General features: G+C 37.9%; 1 long non-coding RNA gene across 1 annotated transcript; it reads left to right on the forward strand.

The window, feature by feature from the left end:
• Window positions 1-367: 367 nt before the first annotated feature.
• On the forward strand, window positions 368-21,257 carry LOC131730832 (uncharacterized). The gene is made up of 3 exons (XR_009324361.1): window positions 368-498; window positions 3,835-3,914; window positions 20,398-21,257. It is a non-coding gene; the product is annotated as an uncharacterized LOC131730832 (long non-coding RNA).
• Window positions 21,258-23,986: the final 2,729 nt, after the last annotated feature.

The following is a 23,986-nucleotide window of genomic DNA, read 5'->3' on the forward strand; positions in this document are numbered from 1 at the left end:
GAGCAGAGCCTTGTATGAATTATTTTGTTCAGGCATTTATATAGAAATACATGTAAGGCATTTGTTTTCCTTACTTGTATTTCCCAAAGGAAACCTGATACAGGATCGTTTTATACATCTGTCTAATTTCTGATCTTTTTCTAACTCGGGAGTTATTTTCCAAGGCTTGTTTTTATATTGGTATATTTTGCTAAAGAAGCCAAAACGGTCGACAAATGTTTCAATATAAAAGTGGTGCTGTTAAACTGTTTTGCTCTTTTATTCGCTGCATTGCTCTAAATAGTGCAATTTTGAATCACACCAACAGTATAGCAAACATGTATTTCCATTTTAAAACATATCACAAGATTTTCATACCCTTTTTCTCAGGTAAACTGCTACACTTTCACTCCCTGGATCTTGTCACCAGTGTCTTTGGGGTCAAAGCATGTTACTGGTTGAAGTCAGTTTCTTTCAAAACTGCAAAGTTAAGACCTGTTTAACAATTGTACAGAAAAGGTAAGGTTTTATTATATAAAGAGTATAATATTGCTCCCCTAAACTGTATTAATAACACCAGACTTTGAAATAACAATATGTAAATAGCTTTGCAATGAGAGGATCTTTATGTCATTATGTTATCTGATTTGTTTATCTGTCAACAACCATCTTGAGATATCCTCTTATCATTACTGAAAAACTGTAAAATATAACTTTACAAGATTGTTCAGAGTTTTTATACATTGGGAAGTTTGACTTTGTTGCTTAAAAATAGTACACCTCATTAATCTCGTACATACTGTATATTTGAGAAGCCTGGGTCATTATTTGCTGCAAAACCCTGGTAATATGTCCCACAGTACTAGGACAAATATGCCAAAATGAAAGCTAATACACTAAAAAAAATATAACTAAAACCGGTCAATACCCCCTCTCATCTGGTAGATAGAAATACTAGCTTTTGAAGGATCAACAATAGACCACATTCCTTTGGGTCACAGTCTGCAACTCCTGTAGAACTTCACACAGACATCTGTTTTGTGTTACTGTAATATTATACATCAATAAACTGAAAAAAAAAAAAATCATTTTTTGTACCATTGGAGGGGTGTAAGGTATACAACAATTAGTGATTTTCTTATCATTGGAGGCCTCGGTAATCCTTGAAGGCCCTGGAATTTCAATTAAAAGCAGTTGGCAGTTATAATATGAATCTTCTTTTATGTTTACATGTTATCACAGGAAAGTATTCATATACAGTTTGTAAAATATCAGGGCATAAAAACAGTAAGAAAATTGTCATAAAACTGTTATATATTAACGTACTGCATAGATTATGTTGTTACTGTGCTGTGAGTCACAGTATTTTATGAGCATCAGGACATACTGTACAAAGCTACTGGTCTACAAGTTCATAACACACATATACCATATATTTTCAACATATAAAATAAATATATGGCTCACAGATTAAATTATATTTAAAATATACTCCAAGTGCACCAGATATTTGTTATGTATTCTTTATACATTAGTAATTCATTTGATTTAACTGACAAAAAATATATTTTACAATATATTGTTATAAATATATGCGTGCGTGCATGTGTGTGTTAGTGAGCAGTGAGTCACTGCTGTTGACAATCTATGCCAAATGAACACTGAAGGTGTTGCTTCCTTCCATAAAGGTGATTTTAAGTGCCCTGCTTGGCTACAATATTGTTTGTTTTTTTATTATTATTAAATATTTCAAATGTATACATCATGCATTTTTCTCATATGAATTATATATTTTTACATATATTTACTTTATATTTTAAAAGCATTAACAATATATGTAACATATATACACATTTATATATTTTAAATACATAAAACATATATTTACCATTTCACGGGGCGGGAACCAGGGCTGCGAGAGGAAGGGAGTGTTTTGCAACTTGGGATTCAAGGCTCGGCCTCTAGAGGAGGAGAGAGAGCGGGAAAAGAACGGGCTGGACTCTAACCGAGAGAGCCTTCCCTATGGAGTCAAGACTAGCCCTAATGGCCTCCGGGCCCCTGAAAAGACAGAGTCCTCTGACTTCTCGGAGAGTCTTTATAGGCTCAGCCTCACGACTGGGTCCCAGTTAGCAACCTGGGTCGACCATCAGAGGACGGCTGATATGAAGCCTTGACATAGGGAAGAAAAGAGAATCTGAAAGAACACAAATAATTGTTAGTTATGGGACTCGAGCACTAAGATTAAGATGACCACGTCCCAGGAGGGTAAAGGAGGAAGTAAGACAGAGCCTTCGTTCTTAAGGCAAGATATATAGCGCATGAGCTGCAAAAGAATAGTGTGGCCGGTGGTCCCCTCTGACCACATGAAGAGCCTGCAAAGTTAATGAAACTCCAGGTCGGGGAAGTGAGAGTCACTATCCCCCCAGAGGGGAACAACACAGAGGCACGCGCCATATGAAAAAAGTGAGGAGGGAGGGAGGGAGGAGGGAAAAAGCAAGAGAAAGAGCTGAGCTGTGACTGTGATTAAATCACATGGCAGCAGTGTGGAGTTAGGGCTCTGGACTCTGGACCGGAGGGTCGTGGTTTCAATCCCATGTGGGGACACTGCTGCTGTACCTTTGAGCAAGGTACTTTACCTAGATTGCTCCAATAAAAACCCAACTGTATAAATGGGTAATTGTATGTAAAAATAATGTAATATCTTGTAACAATTGTAAGTCGCCCTGGAAAAGGACTGTCTGCTAAGAAATAAATAATTAAATAGGGAGTCAATGATGACAGACAGGTGAAATTAGTCAATAATGATAGACAGGTGAAATTAGAAAATAGTGAAGCCCTGGTTTACGCCCCCCGAATTTCACAAGTTAACATATATCATATATTTTTCATATCTAGAAAAGGGGCCAATTTTGGTGTATGAAAAATGTATACAAAATCTTGATAATATATTTTTTATATGATTCTATTTAATTCCAGAATGATGTTGGGAAAATATAAGATTCATACATTTCTTATTAAATATAAAAAATGTTCAGTATTCTGTTCTCTTCTGTTCTACTTGCATTCAATATACATATGCAACCCAAACTACATCTGTCCAAGTGTTTTAAAGTAAGAGTTAGTACCCTCTATCACACAGAAAACATCTTTATAAGAGTTCACCATATAGCACTGCCTCTGACTTCTATACATTTCTGAAAGCATGAACTAACCTGGGTTACACATGGCAGCACAGATAATTGGATACTGCTTATTTTTTAGACTTACAGTAACCTATTTTTGTTTACTTACAATCATCAGCTATATAGCTGTACAAGTTCTGTTTTAGTTTTAAGGAATTACAATACCTAATAAATAAGTCCTATTATTATTAATAAATATAAATACAAATGTTCCCCAATTTACACATAATAATACATTGCATGTAGTAAATCTCACACAAAACTAACACAGCACTTTATAGGGTGTTACTGTGGCCATCGATTACAAGACGTGGAGCATTCCCTATGTGAGTTGAGATCAGATGCTGAATCTGTGTGAAATTGGGATTCATGAGAGGATTACAGGCCCAAAAAGGTTCACTTTGTACTCAGGTATTTTCAAGATGATCTGTTAATGTGTTTTAAAAATGTGGACAGCAATGATTACATAAAGCCATTCATTTACTGGTTCTCAGGTAACGGCAAACCTAAATGGCCAAGGGGGTCTTCTTTTTCAAAGTGTCAGTTTAGGACACAAACCTTACAGCTCTGTTGTCTTTGCCAGCAGGGTGCTGTTTTCTCACTACAGGGGATATAGTGCAGGCTTCTGTGGTTGTGTCTGTGCTCACTGCTTGTCTTTTGCTTTCTCTTTCAGGAAACGTTTAATTGGCACCACTTGGGAAACAAGGACAGGGAATAGAACTAATTGCATTGTTTCCCTCTAAGGATCTAAAAGTAAGGAGAGTCAGTTGCATTATTTTAATTATAACATGGCCTTTAAAAAATACATATGAAAAACAAAACAAAATAAAAACTAGGTTCAGGTTAAGAGTTGCTTTTTTTTTTTTTTAACCCACTTAAGGTGTGGTGCTATGCTTGCTAATTGTGTAAAGCTATACTCTGTATACAACATAACAGCTTTACTGTTAGCACTTTATAGATACACTTTATGGAATCTGCTGTCATTTAAGTTTCTTGAATACTGCTTTCAAAAAAGACTTTTGACATAAAGAGATTTACAGTGCACAGTCTACCTGATGGGAAAACTGAACATGTTGTACACTTATCCATCAGGTCCCCTTGATTGTTTAACAGTGTAACATTATGTTACCTGTCACTTATTATTCACTTTATTTATAGATATTACCAAGAAATGTGTTCAGTGCTTTGAGAGGATAAAAAAGGTCCTTTATTAATGTTCCCATAATAAAAGCCCAGCAAGTGTAATAAAGCACAGTGGAAGCACGGTAAAGGATAAGTCAGCATTGTTAAGCCCAGAACAATATGGTAGGCTATGGTAAAAGCATGGCAAAACTGCACAATTATGATGCAAATGTGGTCGTCTTTAATAAGAGACAACAGCTTCTCAGAAGGCCTTCTATAAAAACAACATGGCTTAAATTGTGTTTCAATATTTTTTTCACCTTTCTGCTTGTGTGCACAGTATTGGCAGGGCTTTATTAACCTTATCGACTGCTTTATAGTGCAGTTACTGACCTGTTTAGACGTTATTTTATTGATTTATGATGGTACTATATTGCGTCAGTTTTTATAGACTTCGTAATTTACAGGGGAAATATCTGTGGCCCTAACTTTTATTGACTGATTTCTAAAGAATTGCTGGCCCACTTATTTCTCAGACAGACTATTTTTATGGCACACTATTATTGCAAATGTATGTGTTTCTTTATTTTGTTTCTTAATCGTTTAAGTTAAATTGAGTGCAGCGCCTCTATCCATCTGGATATGTTGTGTTAGTTGAAATGTGAACGTGATTGTTGGTAAGTGAGCAAAAAGGTGCAGAAGAAAAAGTGTGTCCCTATTCTGAAAGGAATAAAACAATTTTAACAGAATAGAAGTTTAAGAAATATAACAGTTGACGGTTAAACTGTTGTTCTTAGCTGTTTCTTGCTGTTTTTAAACATTGCTTTAGACTTTGCATGTGCTTCAAAATCCAGACCTTACATTGTTAGGAACTGTAACAGGGGACTCGCTACACGTGGCTTAATGGTTCCTTGCAATGGTTTGGATGACGTGGATGCGTGTTCGCTGCTTGATTGACAGGAGAAGGAGACTAGAAGGTTGGGATTGACACGCCCTGCGTATAGTACAGACAGAAACCCCACGTGGCGCTACCAGCAATGGTAGCTCACAAAGGACATACGGCCCTGCGTACAAAAGGCAAAATAAATACTGTACAAAAAAACTATCAAATAAAAGGTGCCGTGAAGACGGCTCACGCTACTCGTCTAACAAATGGAGGTCCCGCTTCCACACCTGTCTGCTATACTGGGTGGGATCTACTATCTCGAAACTAACTCCCTGTCCATCGGGCAGTTCACTCAACTCCAACCTCAGATATACACACGATCGCTGGTACGTTGCAGCTTCCTTCTCCCGGAACAAACCCCCGACCACCTCCCGACCTCAGAGTATACACACGATCGCCATTAGAGGTGGTTGCTTCCTTCCCTGAACCCAGTCGTTCAACAGCACAGACGGGCCGAGGCTTCGGCAGCAGCAGCATCACTCTGACCCGTATGGCTTACAGCAGCCTTGATCTGTATAATCGGGACCCTTTTATTCCTGGCGTTCTGCTGCACCATGCCTACCTGCTGATTAGGAGCTTGCAGCTGGTAAACACACGCACGCTGCTCATTCCTGCAACTAAACACAGCAGGCAGGTTCCCCATTAAAACCAATCCCATTCTTATTTACACAGTCACAACACTCATATTTACAATAAACAATTACAGAAGCCCCCTCCTTATGTGCACGACCCCAGCACTGCTACAGGGACCAGATACAGTTAAGTAATAAAAATACTATATTTTAAAACATGTAGGTAGCCAAGCACAAAACAACTACGACAACATTTATTTATTATATTTATTATAAACCACGATAAAGTACTGGTATTTTATGTCAAGGCAGTTACATGACTGGATGGTGGACAATTTCTACTGGAATGAGAAAACTGCCAAAAGTAAAAGCTGATTGAGGTTTCCCCTGTGAAATGCTGGTGTTTTGTTGACAGGATCACTGCACCCTTAATACCTGGTGCACTACAACCTAAAGTTTTGAAGTGTGATCATTAAGCTTTTTTGCTAACTGTTAAGGGGTGGAATGTTGAAAAGCTAAACTCATTCTAGACACAAAAAAGATATTCTGGAGAGGCATAACATATACATTCTTCCTTTCCTGTTCTGGTTTAAGGGAAATTATTTAGAAAACACTGGCTGCAAAATAATATGTCAATGAAATAGCAACATTCTCTCAACTGAACACAGTAGGCTTTGAACAATGTGCATAATAATTTACCTGAATATGAATTTCTATATTTAATCCAACCATACTGTAGTCTAATGAACATCAAAGAATGTTAAACACAAAATACATTGATATCCAAGGAAAATATACAATAAGAAAGAATATCTGTACATTTTCACAATCTATATTATTCGTATTTATTATATCTCACAGTATCCAACCATCAGTCAAGAGCAGGAGACACATGGATTTATTTGAGATGGATCTATTCTGTCAGCAAACCAGCAGTGGGCAAGTCTCCAAGAAACACTCCTATCAGCGAGACAGATGGCCAAGGCAGAGAGCCCTACTGCATACAGCCAGCTCATACATTTGCTACAACACATTATACAGTAACTGTGGACCTGGGTTTTTACCAGTCAATAACAATGGTTTGAAAATCTCAGCTACTGTAGCGTAATCAAAAAACTAAATTTCAATATAAACATAAAACAAACATTCAGTAAGGGTCAGAGCAGGCTTATGTTCTGGTTGAGCTGAATCAAAAACATAATAAAAGACTATTTATATTACTGACCTAGTGGACAAAGCCCATGTAAACTCACTGTGCATAACAGGATTCAAGTAAAAGGAGCTAATGGGATGCATCACTTTGGGGCAATTATGGTTAAATAAATAAAGATTAATCTAATTAGTCATCCATAACCAAAAACACTAAATGGAAAGAAAAAAAATGAAACTAGAAAAAAACCTTGAGAATTGTTTGATTAGAGTTGTTAAATAACACAGTAATAAATTGTTGATAAATATAGACAAGTACCTTTATATTAGCATTTATGTCGACTCACATTGTATTCTACCTTTAAATCAAGGTTAGTCATAATGATCAGCAAAAACAAAACCAATCAGCTGGTCCCTTCTAGCTCACACCAGTACTGTTTATTATAGTCAAGATCAGCCCATCGTATGATAGTGTTCCTTTAAAAATTCAGTGATGATAAGCTGGCATGATAGACCATCATCATGAAGCACTGCTCCATGGCTGAGTGAGATGAAGTGTACGTGTTACAGCACAGAGCCTTCAGTGATGTCACAGAGGATCTGTAGCAAACCAGGGCAGCAGTGGAGAATTCTAATGAACGAGGAGCTAATTGAAATGCAGGGCAAACAAACGATAGGAACGTCTCTGTGAAAAAAATGGATCTCTTTAAATAATTCAGAGAGCCCTTCCTGTTTTCAGCTCTTTTGAAAGGCAAGTGAGAGGTGTTTAAAAACAGGTTCATTAAAGAAGAAAAGCTTCCATTTTTATTTGATATTTAACATGTTCTAACCCTTTCCTCTGGATGCAATTTTCTTGGCAATCTAAAAGCGAACGAATTTTAGGCCAGGATATCTGTGCAGGAGGTACATACTGGTATAGATTGTGGATGTCACATTTGAATTTCATGATAAAAAAATTGTGTTGCATGCAGATTTGCATGCATGTGACATCTATCAAGCACACACAGCTTGCATTCTCTTCATGCTTTATAGAACCAGCTCTGTGCTCCTAATGATCTTCTGTTTATACTATTTGCCCTATTTACAGTACATCAAGTCATTCTGATAACTCATTACATAATCCAGAGACGCCACATTCTCTCCCAGTGCTGCCTCAATTAAAAAAGTAATTGCTAGTCATGTTAGAAAGCCATAACATCATTTGGCATCCAATGATATTTTAGTGTATTATTTCCATTTTTTTTTATATTAAACACTGCTTTACCGTAAACCAGGGTTACATTGGACAATTTTCTCCCTTTGTTGTAGTAATGTATGCTGTTAATCCTTTAAATATAACTTGTCCACAGATTTACAGCAAAAGCATTATTTGTATAACATACGGCCCGCTGACTGCTTTAATAAGGCCCGTAAGGACTTTTACATTATAAATGAAACACGGCCCGCGCCTTTAAGAAAATACACACTCTCAAAAAAAGAAAAATCACAAATTCTACATCAGCCACCGCTCACTGGAAACAAGTAGCGTTCGAAAGAGAGAACCCACACGTGACTCACACAGTGAGTGTGAGTGGCAGACGCCTCAAAATGACTTGTATCATGTTAGCCAATATAATTACAGTATAACTTGACAGACAGAGGGGATTAAAGTTTAGAAGTGCTTGGAATATACACAAGCCCAGCCCATTTGTGCGGGATTCTGTCATGTTAGCCAATAGTAATACAGTACAGTAGACCTTGGAAAGCATGACGTAAGGTTCGGGAACAGGCGCCAGCTAGATGCTAAATGGAAGACAGCGATTCATGTTTATGGTTGTTGCTCTGCGATTATTTTCGAGGTAAAATATTTTTATACTTTCACAAAATTACGGTAGGCTGCCTCCGTAGCGTCTGAAAACATGTCTCTGTCAAACCCGGTGTCCATACGTGCCTCATTTGCCTCGAATGCGTCACAGTTGCCAAAGAATACAATATACGGCGCCATTATGCGACAAAACATCCCAAATACAAAGAATTGCTGGGAGAAGCACGAACAAAAAAATGGAGTCTCTCTAAATACAACTACTGGGGCAGCAAGGTGTTTTTGAACAGAAAAAGAAGGAATCTGAAGCTGCTACAATAGCAAGTTTCAACGTCGCGCAGCAAATTGCAAAATCATTACATCCCTTTACCGATGGGGAATTTGTAAAAGACTGCCTGATGCAAATATGTGATGCTGTTTGCAAAGAAAATAAAGATTCCTTTAAAAACGTTTGTCTTTCCAGAATATGCAGAGACCCATAGCAGACATGTCTGGAAATAGCTATGATCAGCTAAAAAGCAAATAAAAAAATATTGTGTATTTCTCTGCTGCTCTGGACGAAAGCAACAATGCCACTGATACAGCCCAACTTTTAATTTTCATTCGTGGAGTAACAGAAACATTTGAAGCACACCAGGAGCTGGCATCTCTAGTTACTCTGCATGGCAGAACCACTGGATCTGACATCTTTAATGCTTTTAAGAAAGCTGTTGAAGATTTAAATTTGCAGTGGGATAAATTGTTGGGGGTGACAACCGACGGTGCTCCGGCTATGGTTGGCAAGACTAACGGTTTTATAGGATGTTTAAAAAAGCACATGGGGGATCGAGCTGCGCTGCTGAAGCAGTATCACTGTATAATACACCAGGAGGCCTTGTGTGCAAAATACCGGAAGTCTAAATAAATGATGGACTCTGTTGTATCCGCAGTTCACTTTTTTCATTTGTGATCTTTGAATCACCGTGAATTTCAGTCTTTTTTTGAGAATATCAGCTTCACTTACGGTGACCTGATTCATCACACTGAAGTGAGATGGCTTAGCCGGGGCAACGTCCTAAAGAGGTTCTTTTCACTGCGAAAAGAAATAAAACATTTCCTGCAAGAGAAGGGAAGAGACACGTCTGCCATGGAAGAAAGCGGGTGGATTGCTGATCAGGCTTTTTTGACTGATATCACAGGACATTTAAATGATTTAAACCTAGTTACAAGGAAGTCAGCATCTCATTTGTGATTTGAAATGAAATTAAAGCTGTTCACAAACCAACTCGAGAAAGGGCAGCTGACACACTTTGAAACATGTCAAGAAGCCTTTCCATGTGAAGAGACATACAACTGGAAACGCCATGCAAGTGTCCTGAAAGAACTACATGGGGTGTTTTCCAGCAGATTTGAGCAATTCAGGAGCGAGCGAGCCTCTTTTAAACTCTTCGTGGACCCCTTCTCTGTTGATGCAGAAAGTGTACCTGATGATCTTCAGCTTGAAGTTCTTGATCTTCAGTGTTCCACTGCACTGAAGAGCAAACACAGGGACCGGCCTCTCCTAGAATTCTACTCATCACTGGACCACAATCAGCTTCCTAATCTTAGCAGATAAGCTTTGAAACTTCTGTCTTTGTTTGGAAGCACTTATATCTGTGAACAGGTGTTTTCCCTTATGAAGCTAAACAAGTCACACCTCAAAACAAGGCTGACAGATGATAACCTGCATGCAGTGCTTAGAGTAGCCACCACTTCACTGGAGCCCAATATCTCTCAGCTGGTAACTGAGAATAACTGCAACATCTCCAACTGATTAATTGGACTGTTCCCCAGAGTGAATTTAAGTACTAAAAAGTTAATTGTGAAAAATTACTATAGCTTAAAACTAGTGTTAAATAATTATATCTAATATATATATATATATATATATATATATATATATATATATTGTAATAAAGCGCAACTCACTCGGGTTCGTGCCCCTTTAAAAATACGACCCAGCACACACAGAAATGGATTTTCTTGCGCGTTTGCGCTATATTTTTAATAAAGACAAAATAAAACAAAATACAAAATAAACACCTAGCTCTGTACAAGCACTAACTAACACACAGGAACACCCTGACTAACACGGGACAGCTACGCTGTTTTCCCGTCCTTCCAAAACCTCAAACTTAAACACACTGGTTTGACACCGCACTTACTTTTTCTCTGGCTACTCGGAGACAGAGCACCTCTTCTGCCTCCTTCTACTCAGCAGCCTCGAGCAGACTGCCTGCTCTCCTTTTAAATCCCGCACCTGGACCTAATTTTTAATAACGTCCAGGTGCGGATGATAATTAACAATAAAACAATTAAACTAAACAATAAGCAAATTAAATGAAACAATAAAGCAATCCATCAAAACAATTAACAAAAAGGTGCATTTCTCTCGCAGGGAGGTTTTAACCCCCTCCCTGCTGTCTCTCACAACCCGCTATCTTACAATATATATATATATATATATATATATATATATATATATATATATATATATATATATATAGGCATTGCATTTTACATCATGCATTTTGGCCCTTGGCCAGTTGTCTTTTCCGTGATCTGGCCCTCACAAAAAGAAGGTTGTGCACCCCTGGTTTAATACATCTACTCAAACCAAAAAGTTATTTACATAAAAATACATATGGAACATTGTATCTGCTTCCCCATGTCCTAACTCTGCAATACATGGTGCCCTAGTAGTCTTTCTCTAACTCTTGTGGAATATATCTTTCCAATAAAACAGACAACAAAACAGACAATAGCAATTGGCACATACTTATTAAGTGCTGTGGGTTTATAAAAGAAAACAACACAAAAATAGTTTGATAAATGAAAACAAACTTAGTTTCACAGATGTGTACATAGACATAATGCATATCCTTGAAAAAAGACAAAAATCCCCAGATAAACCTAATATGAACTAAAAAAAAAAGTTTTTCCCCCAAATACTACTAGCAAAATTGCTTTTGTATTAGTTGTAATTGGAAAAATTGGCATACTCGTTATGAATATTCATTTGTACTTGTTGCTCAGCATGGCCCTGATATTCATAATTGACAGTGGTGACATGGTAACCTACCTGTAATAATCCAAAACAGAGACTGAATGCAGTGCAGAACAAATGCATATTTATTTGAACAGACTCCTGTACATGTGGCATCTAACCCTGAGTCTATAGAACTGTCCTTATTGTTCTACGTCACAGCTATAGTAGCCATGCAGTCTCAACACACGGAATAGACTCTCAGGAGCAGGACTGCACTATACTACACTACCTATGCTGTGTGCAGTTTATGAGAAGAAAAAGACAAAAGAAAGCCAGAAGAGGAAGGATTTTTTAAAGGTAGGCTTCTTCTAATATTTAAACTGAGAAATGGACATGAATGTAAGAGGAAACTAATAAGTCACCAAAAGCAGTTCCGTGCTCTTTATATGTATGTCCATGATTTCCCTTGCGTTTTGTAACCTAATTATCACCTATAACAAAGGTTCCCCATGACATTAGACATTGTGACAGAGGACCCCCACCCAATAAATCCATAGAATCCTGAGTACCTTGCTTTCATTGCAAACAGCATTTTAAAAGAATTAAAGAAAATGAATAAAAAAAGTAATAAGTATACTTTGATACGTTTAGTGAGAGAAGCTGTTTGTTTGTACTGGTGGAGGTTCAGTGTTTCATTATGTTCAGCGTCATTTCTCAGAGGCTTGAGAAACCGCTCCATATATACTCAGCTGTACACTGCCTGACAACAAAATAACCCACAGCGAAATAACCTTTTGGCACTACAGTTTTTATTTTCTGGTTCAATGTTTGTAAAAATAATGAAATAAAGTCAAAGCTCAAGACAGGCCAAAACTACCATTCTGACAGGACAACCATTTGGCTGTTTTATGAATATTTTGAGAGGATTTGGACACAGGATATACTGCAATGCATCTGGTTTTATAGTAGCAGGCTTTGATTGCCAAGATTTTAACAAGGGCAACACAGGGTTAAGCTGAAAGCCTACTGCTTACTGTACATTGCGGACAATGAGAGGTATAAAATCCAATTCAAAATCATTTGCTTACTGTATAATAGCAACCTAAAAGTGTTTATTCTACACAGGTGCTCTTTATATTCAGGTAATTTTAACTGGGAACCATATACACTGTATGCATGTGGATTTATCAGAGTGAGTCTTTATATACAAGTGGTCTTTAATGTTTCACTGTATTTAAATGTGTATGCATAACAAACAAAAAAAATCAGAAGAAAATATATCACAAGACTTAAACTTCTACAATGAAATACAATGTTTTCATATTACATTTAATGTGTTAAAAACAAAGATTCTTTTGAAAAATAGAGAAAAGTCCTTTGGTGAAAAGCTAGCATACAGGAGACTGTATTACAGTAGATTGTGTGCCTCACATCTGCTGTCATTTATGTAATGGATGCCAGAGAATAGTCTACAAGACTTTTGTCTTGCTTTATAGTGTATGATCTGTTTAATTTATTTTGCTATAGAAACAGACATAAATGGTTCAGAGATACAAAATGTTGCATATTAACAGCAATTAGCAGATAATGTATGGGTATCTCTAAAGGCATCACATGCAGAAACCGCTTATTTAAATGTGAATGGAGCTACAGTACATCACAACACTAACAGCTCCACACATGGCATGTCTCCCCTAGCAACAGACATTACTGCAGAAGCCTCATTCAGCAATTCCTTATTGGAACAGATAATATTCATGGCACAATTACAGTGGGGAAAACAGCTTGATGTTGAGAAAACTGAGGTTTGTCTTTGAGGCCATCCATTAAACCAATTATTTTACTGTGCTTCAGGAGTGGGATAGAGATAGAGTTATAGGAAATGAGTGTTTAAATATTTAAATGTAATGTTGTACCCCCCTTCCATTGGTTAATCCAACCATCAAAAAAAACCATTTAGTGCACATCAGGGCACCACTCAACTGTCATCTCAGCCCATTTATCAATCAAGAGAATTGAAGATCAATGGCAGTGCTTTTACTAGAGCAGCCACTTGCTGTTATTTTAAATTATAAAAACATATATAATATGTATTATATACACACCTGAACTTTTTCACACAGAAACAACCTGAAAAAAATGAATCGAAAGAATGTGTTGAACGATGACAAGGTCATGATCTTAGATCTGGTTGTGCTGGGGTAATCCATTAATCACAGAGCAAACGTTGGTATACAATTGAGAGATTGCCTTGTGATTATTGACTGGCTAGTTTTCAATTTCATATCAACAAACACACTTGAACTGCATTTGTTTTAGTGCTTCCTTTTTCTTTTGAATGCTGTAAATTGAGGAACATACACAAAATACTAAATGGGAACAAGCAATATTTTTAAACCGCTGTGTCAATTTATTTTTTATTTTTCATTTGTGGAACTAAACATTTTTTCTACCCTTTTATAATATTATAATCTGGTAACACATATACCAGAGACCAAAAAAGAATAACATAAAACAAAGCACAGACAGCCTATTAATGGGGACAATTACAGCTGCCATGGGTTGATGTCTTTGTATATGAATGGCAGATGTAATTTAAACTGAATAGTATTGTTGGTTGTATGTTCTTTAAGCTTGTTTGTAGCCACTTACCCATGGTGTATGTTCGTGTTTTTTTTTCTGCAGCAGTTGCAAAGGAATATTAAACATACAATATGGAGGCTAGTAGGGTTTCTTTGTTTAGTCCAACTTTTAAGGCCACTTAAACAGCTTTTTCTCAGTAGCGTACCATTGGAGACCAAGGTCCAGATATTTGAGGCGATGCTCAATCCCCTCGCACAGTGTGTGCAATGGACTGTTAACACCACCCTGCCAAGCAGCTATCATAGGCGTACAGTACATACCAATATTCCTCAGACGAGTCTACACTCACATGGAACCTGCACATGGAATACAGAATCAAAGCTCAACACACATCGGTAGCATTGGCACCCCTGAAGTTGCATGCCCACCCCCACAAATACTGTATATAAATAAGCTACTAAATGGAGAAATGAAACAATAGACCACAGGATAGTGTAGGCTATTCAACATATAACTTAAACAAAAATATATTGTAGCGACCTGCTAACTGGATAAGTGTCAACATGAAGGAGATGGACAAAATATCTCTGTAGCATCAAACTCCACTCTTTATTTTACAGAAACACGCCTGTCAGCCGGTGTTCTGAGTAGCTCTGACCCTGTGCTCCTTACACTATACATAAACATATTTACAGAAGTGTGGACTGTAAAAGAAGTCTATTCAGAAGCCCCGAAGACGGGAATCTCAGCATGGAGCTGGCTAAGAACGCTGCCTGTGGATGCAGTCTGCACATGTGTATCCCTTACTCATGCTCCTGCAGAAAGCCCCTTCCAACTGCCCCCTACTCACCACGCACCCTGCTCCTACCACACCCGTATGGCATAGTCAATAGCATGGAACGCAGATCGTGGGTGTTCTGATATCAATGAGAAATAAATAAAAATACTAAAAAAAAATAAATAAAGTCAGCTGTGTCTTTATACTCGAGTGTGGAATTACCGGGAGAGGGGCATGAGAAGGAAAGGGAGCCTCTGGAGATACAACTACAGGGAGATTTTACAGATTGAGCCCTTGGGCACTGCAGCCCTTTGCCAATGTTTCTGAGGATAGGGCACTTAGCTAAACGCATGCAATGGAAACATTCTGCACATTGCAAGCCTGTGAAATTTGCACTCATGCATACATTTGTATCTAATGTTTATTATTATCACTGGTATTAGCTTGGCTAATAAGCTAAATATTTAAAGGGCCAGCACAGATTCTATGGGATTCCAACAGATGTATCTATGCTGTGCTGTTTGCTGCGAAGTGAGTTTATGATTTCTCTACTTCTGTCTCCACAATTTTGACAGGTGTCACACAAATATGAGTGCATGTTACCTATTGTAATTCATTTACATTTTTTGACTTTCTTGTTTTCTGTTACAGTACCATGTTACAGTATTACCCGTGATCCGCTATTGCTCCGTGTCTGGAGTGATCTGATTTTTGTAATGTGTTTTTTTTGTAAGAACTGTAAGTCGCCCTGGATAAGGGCGTCTGTTATAAGAAAATACATACTTATATTAACAACAACAATAATAATTAATAAGATTAATTGAGCCAGCTGGAATCAACTGTTTTGTATTATATATATATATATATATATATATATATACATATATATATAAAACTTGCTTGACAAACCTGGGGGGCAAATCAACTTAAATAAAACTGGCTGAACTGGCAGTGGAATAAGAAAGGAGCACCTTTCGTACATTAACTTTACATTCAAAATGCCGACAAAATGTACCAATACAGTAATCAGTAGCCTAGCCTACTACTGTATAAGCAGTGTATTTGATATTGAAATCTATGTGAATGCAAGGTAAGGAGGTGCAAACTGTTGCTTGATCGATCTAGGGTTGATATACTGCTGTATGTGTCTATTAAAGCAAAGCTTTCCTGCATTATACAGGCAGTTGTTTAGTATCTGCCGCCTCGGTCTATGTTACACACCGATGGTATGCACTGTGATACCGTGCTGTACTCGTGATTCTGTTTTGGGAGTTATTCTTTCAGCACCAAGAAAGCGTGCTTGGGAAACTGATTAGTTTTCTTTCGGTCCGAAAGAATGGTCATGATTGCAGCTTCCCTGTTTATTTTTTAAACATGTATTAAACTAGTGACGCTGCTATCAGAATCGTTCTTTTGACTATAATCATTATATAGATGTGGACGGAACCTGGTATGATTGCTGGGTGTTTTCCATTGTTGTAGTACCTCGGAAAGCGCCTGCATTTCACTTCAGTGATTGGGTGAGTGAGTGCTGGAGTGATGTGCGTGGAGTTAAGGCTTGCTTTTTAAAAGCGTTATTTTGTGCCTCGCAAAATTGGTTTTGTGCTTGGCGTATAGTTTCGAACATGGCAGGACCTCACAGATTGTCGGCCACTCTCACCAAATTGCGCTATGCATACATTATATTTGTGCACAGGGAAAATGGATTGTGGCACGCAAAAAGAAGTTTCGAATATGGCACATTTTGCACATTCGCGCATAACGGCCATTTGCGATACACATAACCCTCTGTGCGGTGCGCAAACCTTTCGAATATCTGGGCCCAATTCTCTTTTCACAATTACAAACCACAAATGCTGTAACTATGCAGATTTTATTGTGTATAGGATGTTAATTAAGGGCCTTTTACTGTTTTAAATTACTGGGGCTCTAATAATTACTGAGAAATTACAGAAACCAATACAATAATAAACAAAAGATGTGTTATTTTGTGTTTGATGTAATACAAACACAGCTCATTTACATACGGCTAAAGATTAAATCTCTTGGACAACTCTGTGATGAAAGATCCCATCTAAAACCATTACCGGCCTGTAAAATGATATTAATCCCATATAAAACATTGCCCAGTATTTTTACGAAAGCTTGTTTGTACTGCTCTATCATTCTAGAAATACATAAAGATTATGTGATACCTTTGTAAATATGTTCTTATAGTGCCTTTACTATTCAGAAAACCAGTGATCGTTAACAGATAACTTGTCTAGGGAGCTATAAATTGATAAAGGCTCCCATCTTGTCTGTCACAGTTCAGTGAGGAAAGAATGAGGCAGTAATGGACAGGTCTATGATTTGTATCTCTTAGTGTTACTCAGATAGAGATCCCTCTGAGTACACACTATCTGCACCTCAGCCAATTTGTATTTCATTATTCAGCCTTTAGACAGCTTTGAAGCATTATTCTGTAGCTGGACTGATGCCAGGCCTCTTTAATTGAGCAAATGTATGCATGCTTTTAGTTCTTATTAAACTGGATGATGTATGAGAATTGTGAAAGCCAAGTCTCTGTGATTTCTCCTTTTGCTGAGCCATACAGCAAAGGGAATGGAAACCAGACCACTAGAACTTTTAGAAATGTATTAATTTAATTGATCTGGCAATTTTATAAACTCCAATTAAAAAAAATAAAATATATATACAATATATATATATATATACAAAATATATTACTTTCTGTTCTGGCCTATCACTTTATTATATCTTTGTCTATATTACTTCAATCTGCCCTCTCGCTTACAAAATATCTTGATATACCTGATGAGATAACCCCCCCGCCTTCAAAAATAAGGAAAAGATTTGTCCCACATATGTCTGCTATACATTTACAAAACTACCTGTTCAGAATGACTGGACTGGATATTCAGCATTTTAACCAAAAAATGAGTTTCTACAAAGGAGACTGCACAAAAATGGTGCAACATTTGCAACACAGATATTAATTAAGGAAGCGATGCAAACTTAGTGGTTGGAAATAAAATAAATATTCTGCCGTTTCAGGGTCACTCCAACAGGTGGCAATATGCATCACATATGTGTTCACTGCTTATCTACGAAGAATGCTGGAGAGTAAGAGTATGCAAATCAGTGACTGAAAGTTATGACAGGATAAAGGTTATACACGTTTTCTTTGAAAGTGGGAATTGTTAATAACTGCTATTCAGGCTGTGGAGGGTTGTTAATGTAACAAGCAATCATTTAGACACCCACATCTATCAGTGAGTTTATATTAAGAAGGATGTAAACCCTAGGTCAATATTGTTAAGCTCGGAGTCTCTATATGATTTATAGAAAACTAATATACTAATCTTGTGTATGCCCTTGCTTATTTATCAACCGATCTTTCCATATACAATATCTTTTTGTACCGTAAAATGTACTCATGTTGGACACCCCGCTGGTGGTGCATTTGACCATTTTACTCCACTAAGACCAGTTGCTCACTAAATATCTTGAATCCTGAATAGATAATCATAACATGTGGTGTCTTGTCAATTATCATTGCAGAAACACATTTGTGAGAAAAAATACAAATTTATTGGGATTAATTAAAATAGCTGCTCCTGGTGCCTGAGCTGGAATTACAGTATACAGCAGTATAATACACTGCTTGTCATCTATTTTTCTCTATATATACAGCACTGCAAATGTATTAGATTTATATCCTTTATATACCTACCTGCATGAAAACCTCTGTGGTTTGATTTCATATGTACAACAAATCAAAACAACTTATCTTCCAGCACTACCATTCTGACACAAGGAAATGATCGTATGCATGGTGTGTGACTCTGTGCTGATAAATCACATACTTTCTGTTCGATTGTGCGTACACCCAGTTTAGAAGGGAATACTTGCACACGCTACCAGCCTCTGGAGGACAAAGGCCAGCCCTGCAGGTGTCCGCTCTGAGCTCACTGGGCGCCTTGCCAGGAGGGCTCGCTGTAGCGCGATGAGGAGAAGGAGTGAACCTGCGCTGTATGACTCCCTGTCAGGATGTGAGTGGCGTGGGAAGAAGTGAATGTCCAATACAGGGTACTTTGTGCTGGCTCCGTGGCTGCAGCTCCCTGACTCCTACTCCTCTGCAACACAAAATAAAACAAACAAACACAACGCTCAAACACAACGTACTCATGTAGCTGCCTCCCCTTTACTGCCAAACTCCCCCCTGTGACCAGCCCGGTGCCACACTCTATCCAATCATTGCGTGCCCCACAGTTGATCACAATGGATTCGTTTAGCAGTCTTGCAACCACTGTCTTTTTCCAAAATGTCCGACTTCCAGTTCCGACCAACCATCAAGGCCATCTCTGGGAAAGCGTACCACCAACCTTACATAGCGCCCTTTCTGGTCGGGAGGTAGACTTGCAGCTCAGATTCCTTCTCTCCTTGTCACACTCCCCCTGCACATCACGCAACTGTGCTTTTACCAGGTGCGCCACTCTGGGACACTGTCTCCTATTTTTTGGGGGAATTGGACTGCGTGTTCCATTTTTCTTTTTGGTTTCCCCGTATTTAATTTTCTGCACCAAATGGGCCGTTATGTGACAGTATGAAAAGAAATAATGCTGGCACATTTTTATCACATTTGCTAATGAAAAAATGACACAGATACACTGATCTTTAGGCGCTGTGTTACATTAAACTGGTCAACTAGTCTCTTTAATAGTATAAAAAACTGGCAGTAGTATATTTATACTCTGTTAGAAGTCTTTAGACCATTAAGTAGAACATCACAATGAATTGAGCTCACAATCATAGCTATAAAGCCAATTGTTCTCCAGAGAAAATATTGATTTCTGCTTTACAAGTATGTATCTAAGTGAAGCTGACATGGCAATGTCTTAACCGGTGCTTCAGAAATACACATCTGTAGCAGGGTGAAGGTAGAGTTGGGGTAAAACCTGGCCTCCCGACAGCTGGTGACACTAGAGCGACCATCCCGTGGGTCCGCACCAAGATGCAACATACCTTAAGTATAGAGTCGGCTTGCGGCGGCCATCTTGGGAAGGACAATCACACAGGTGTTTCGAGTTGCACATCCGTCAAAGCCAGTGTTTTTCCATGGATACAATCGACTAGCGATTGGTCATGGAAGATTGAGAGGGTGTGGCTTGGATCATAAAAGGGAACTGTGTTGATCAGTGGGTATGGTATGGGAGGAGGGTGATCTGGAAGTCTGCCATGTTTGGATTTTAACCCGACGTGTCTTTGCCTGCAGTACTCCAGCAAGTAGGGAGACGTTGCCTGTGGACCAGAGCAAGGTCGGAGAACAGAGCAAGTGCATTGCTACCTGGAACTAGCTGCTGGGATCGGGTGAGATGGCGGACGCTTCCTTCCCACAAGGATACTGTACATTTTTAAAGAGTGGTGATCAGGACTGTGGGGAACTCTTTGTGTAGGGCTGGATTTTGTGTTGTGTTTACACAGGTATCAAAATATAAACTTTGTTTTCAAAGTGACTTTGTGATTTGTTTACACACCATGCACCACCCAGGGACAACATCCTTCCTTGGCATTATCATTTTTTAAGAGGTAAGATATATTAACCATGGGACAGCTGATTTTATGTCAGAAGTCACTTTTTACCTCACTTTTATGTATCCAAGATATCATCTGACTAATAAATGTAATTAGTTAATGTACTGCATGCCATATATTTTAATCATATTTGTTTAACAGACAATGAGATGCATTCAATTAATATAAACAGAAGCAGAAAGTTACAAAAAACAATCTTTCTAACAGTGCATGTGTGCCTTTTTAATTAATGATTTAAACATCAGCAGTATTTTTATACTAATTCATTTAGATCAGTTGAGTAGGACCAAACATATTTAAAAGGCTGTATGGTATAATTTTCCATTTTCTGCAATGTAGGACAGCAGTGTGGAGTAGTGGTTAGGGCTCTGGACTCTTGACTGGTGGGTTGTGGGTTCAATCCCAGGTGGAGGGCACTGCTGCTCTACCCTTGAACAAGGTACTTTACCTAGATTGCTCCAGTAAAAACCCAACTGTATAAATGGGTAATTGTATGTAAAAATAATGTGATATCTTGTAACAATTGTAAGTCGCCCTGCATAAGGGCGTCGGCTAAGAAATAAATAATAATAATAATAATAATAATAATAATAATAATAATAATAATAATAATAACCACAGTGCCACAAATAGAGGTCTAATGGCAATAACTGCCTCTGTACACTAGAGACACTGATGAAGTGTGAAACAAAAAAGGCAGATATTTGGGTTCAATTAACCAGCAGGCTTGAAAACGATGCAAGGGCAATACTCCATTGAACTAGGAGCCATCTTAAATTATGACAAAATAATGGGCAGCCATGTTTTCATGCCAATTCAGCGTGCTCTCCATAAACCACAATCTTTGTTTCCTGTCCTAATTTCTGTCTGGTCATAAGCACGCCTGCTTTGGAGTGATAAGTCATTCATTATCATGTAAAAGACTGACAGCTTAGTCATATTTAGTGATGCTGCAGGGAGCGAACTCCTGCATAAAGTAGGCCAGCTACATCTAGGCCCATGATTGTAAGAGCTTTAGACTTTGCATGGTCTACAAAAGGAAGAAGGATAAGCTAACAAACAGAGATTGTACATGTTAAGTAGATGTTCAGCTATGTAGAATGCTTTTGTTATCACATTTTATAATCCTTCTGTAGAACTGGCTTCCAGATGGTTTTGACAGTCAATTGTGACACCCTAGAAAATGTTACGGATCACGCTAAGGGTTAATCCTGGTTCTAGGAATAAATAAAGAGTAGGAGGTTAATTTCATAACCATGTGTGAACGGGAGCGAATGAATCTGAGCTGCAAGTCTATCTCTTAATCAGGAAGGGCGCTAAGTAAGGTTGGTGGTACGCTTTCACAGGGATGACTCGATGGTAGGACAGAACAGGAAGTGGGCCATCTTGGGGAAAGGGGGTGTAGCTGCAGGACTGCTGAATGGCTCTCTTGTGTTATATCCTTATATCCTTACCCCTTACCACTCACGTCCCGACACCATGACAATAAGATCCACTTTCTAACTCTGCACATTTTTTAAGCAACTACGTGACGGTTTGTTTCTGTAACGTAAGGAAGTGAGGCACACCTTTCTACTGAAATGGGGCCTTCAAAGAGTTTCTGAGGTTAATTGTTTTTTTGCACTCAGTTTGAATGTAATAGTTAAATTATCAAAATATACTTGCTATTCATAGAACTTTAAGTTGCAAAAATTGGTCCATATGATTAAATCCAATTTACATAACTTACATTGTTTATATTACTAGTGTTTTAAAAATGGACTGTACAGAACTGGAATTGCAATAGCATTTTATTTTCAAAGTCATTTTTACCTGCATACATTTGCAATACAATAACTCCACTGCATATGGATTCCTCTGCAAAACTAACAGTATTTACTGTAAAGATTCTCAAATAACCCTGTTTAATTTACTAGAGGCACAATACATATTCATGGTTTAATTAACATTTAGCCTTCAGGAGACAAGCAGCTTATTTAAAAAATTAGACTTTACTGGAGAGTAACTGGATTTCACAGAGAAAGATACTGGCTATCCTGATTATATTTGAGATATTCTCTGTTAATATAATAATGAAAAAAGCACATGCATATGACTGTTTTATTAGTATTCAAACATAAAAAATAATTAAAAAATCAAGTAATTGTTTCCACCCTTGTCCCAAATTTTTTGGCTGTTAATATCTCAGATTTTTTTCATATGCATAAATCTTATTGTTTTAACTATTAACTTGCATACACCAAAGTCTAGAAGTCTCTTTGGTAGGATCAGTGAATCAGTGTGCAGAGGAAAAGATGTGCAGTCACACACGGAAAACATCCTCAATGTATGTGTACAGCAGGCCTGCATGTGGCAACACGAACAAATACTGTATTCATAGTACCCGAGAACACAAACAGCAATGCAATTGACTGCCGACAAAAGACAAGAAAGGCGTCTGCCCGAATACACAAGCAGAAACGTGACACTGCTGAGAAAAGACAAACCAAGCTTCCTCAGGAATTCCAAGAGAAACATTTATAATTTCAGCATTTCTAACAAACAGTACCAGCTTGGACAGATCGGAAATGCTGATCAGACCCCCCCTTATGTTTCGACATACCAAGCAATGTTCAATGCTGTTGTGGTTGCTGGGTTACATGTTGCCTGATGCCGTGGAGTGCTGAGTCATGCTTGCTGTTGCCAGGGTGTGTGATGCTGTAAGTGAGTGATGGTATGTGTACAACATAGATGCCATCTTAAGTATTATACAGTGCCCAGCACAATAAACAAGATCCATGGTTAATCTACAACTACTCTGTTTCGTCTCAGTTTTGTACGATACAACAGCGTAATTTAGGTTGTATCTTTGTAAATGCATATTTATTTGATGTTTTATTTTTTCCTCAGATTGAGGGTGGTAAATTTGGGCTGCGTCTTATATTCGAGGGTGTCTTAAATTCGAAGGAATATGGCAGTATATTTCCATCCAGATCAAATAAAATAATGCAAATATGTTGTGACCCATTTGTTTTCATGTCTTCCCTAAAATGAAAATCAGTTGCAAGGCAATTATTCAGCATACAGGCAACATAATTATGCAAGCATCGGTTAATTTGTTTTAATACTTCTTTTTATTAATTCCCAAAATGTATATTCACTTTATTTTGTGCATCTAAGGATAAAGAACAATAGTAATGCCATGCCGAGTGCCGAAGGTTCCCTCACAGCTCTGCAAGTGCAGTTAAATTGTCCTAGTAGCGGGGTTCCAAAAATATAGCATTATACGT

The sequence above is a fragment of the Acipenser ruthenus genome, chromosome 3 (genome assembly GCF_902713425.1).
Source record: "Acipenser ruthenus chromosome 3, fAciRut3.2 maternal haplotype, whole genome shotgun sequence".
Classification (NCBI taxonomy): domain Eukaryota; kingdom Metazoa; phylum Chordata; class Actinopteri; order Acipenseriformes; family Acipenseridae; genus Acipenser; species Acipenser ruthenus.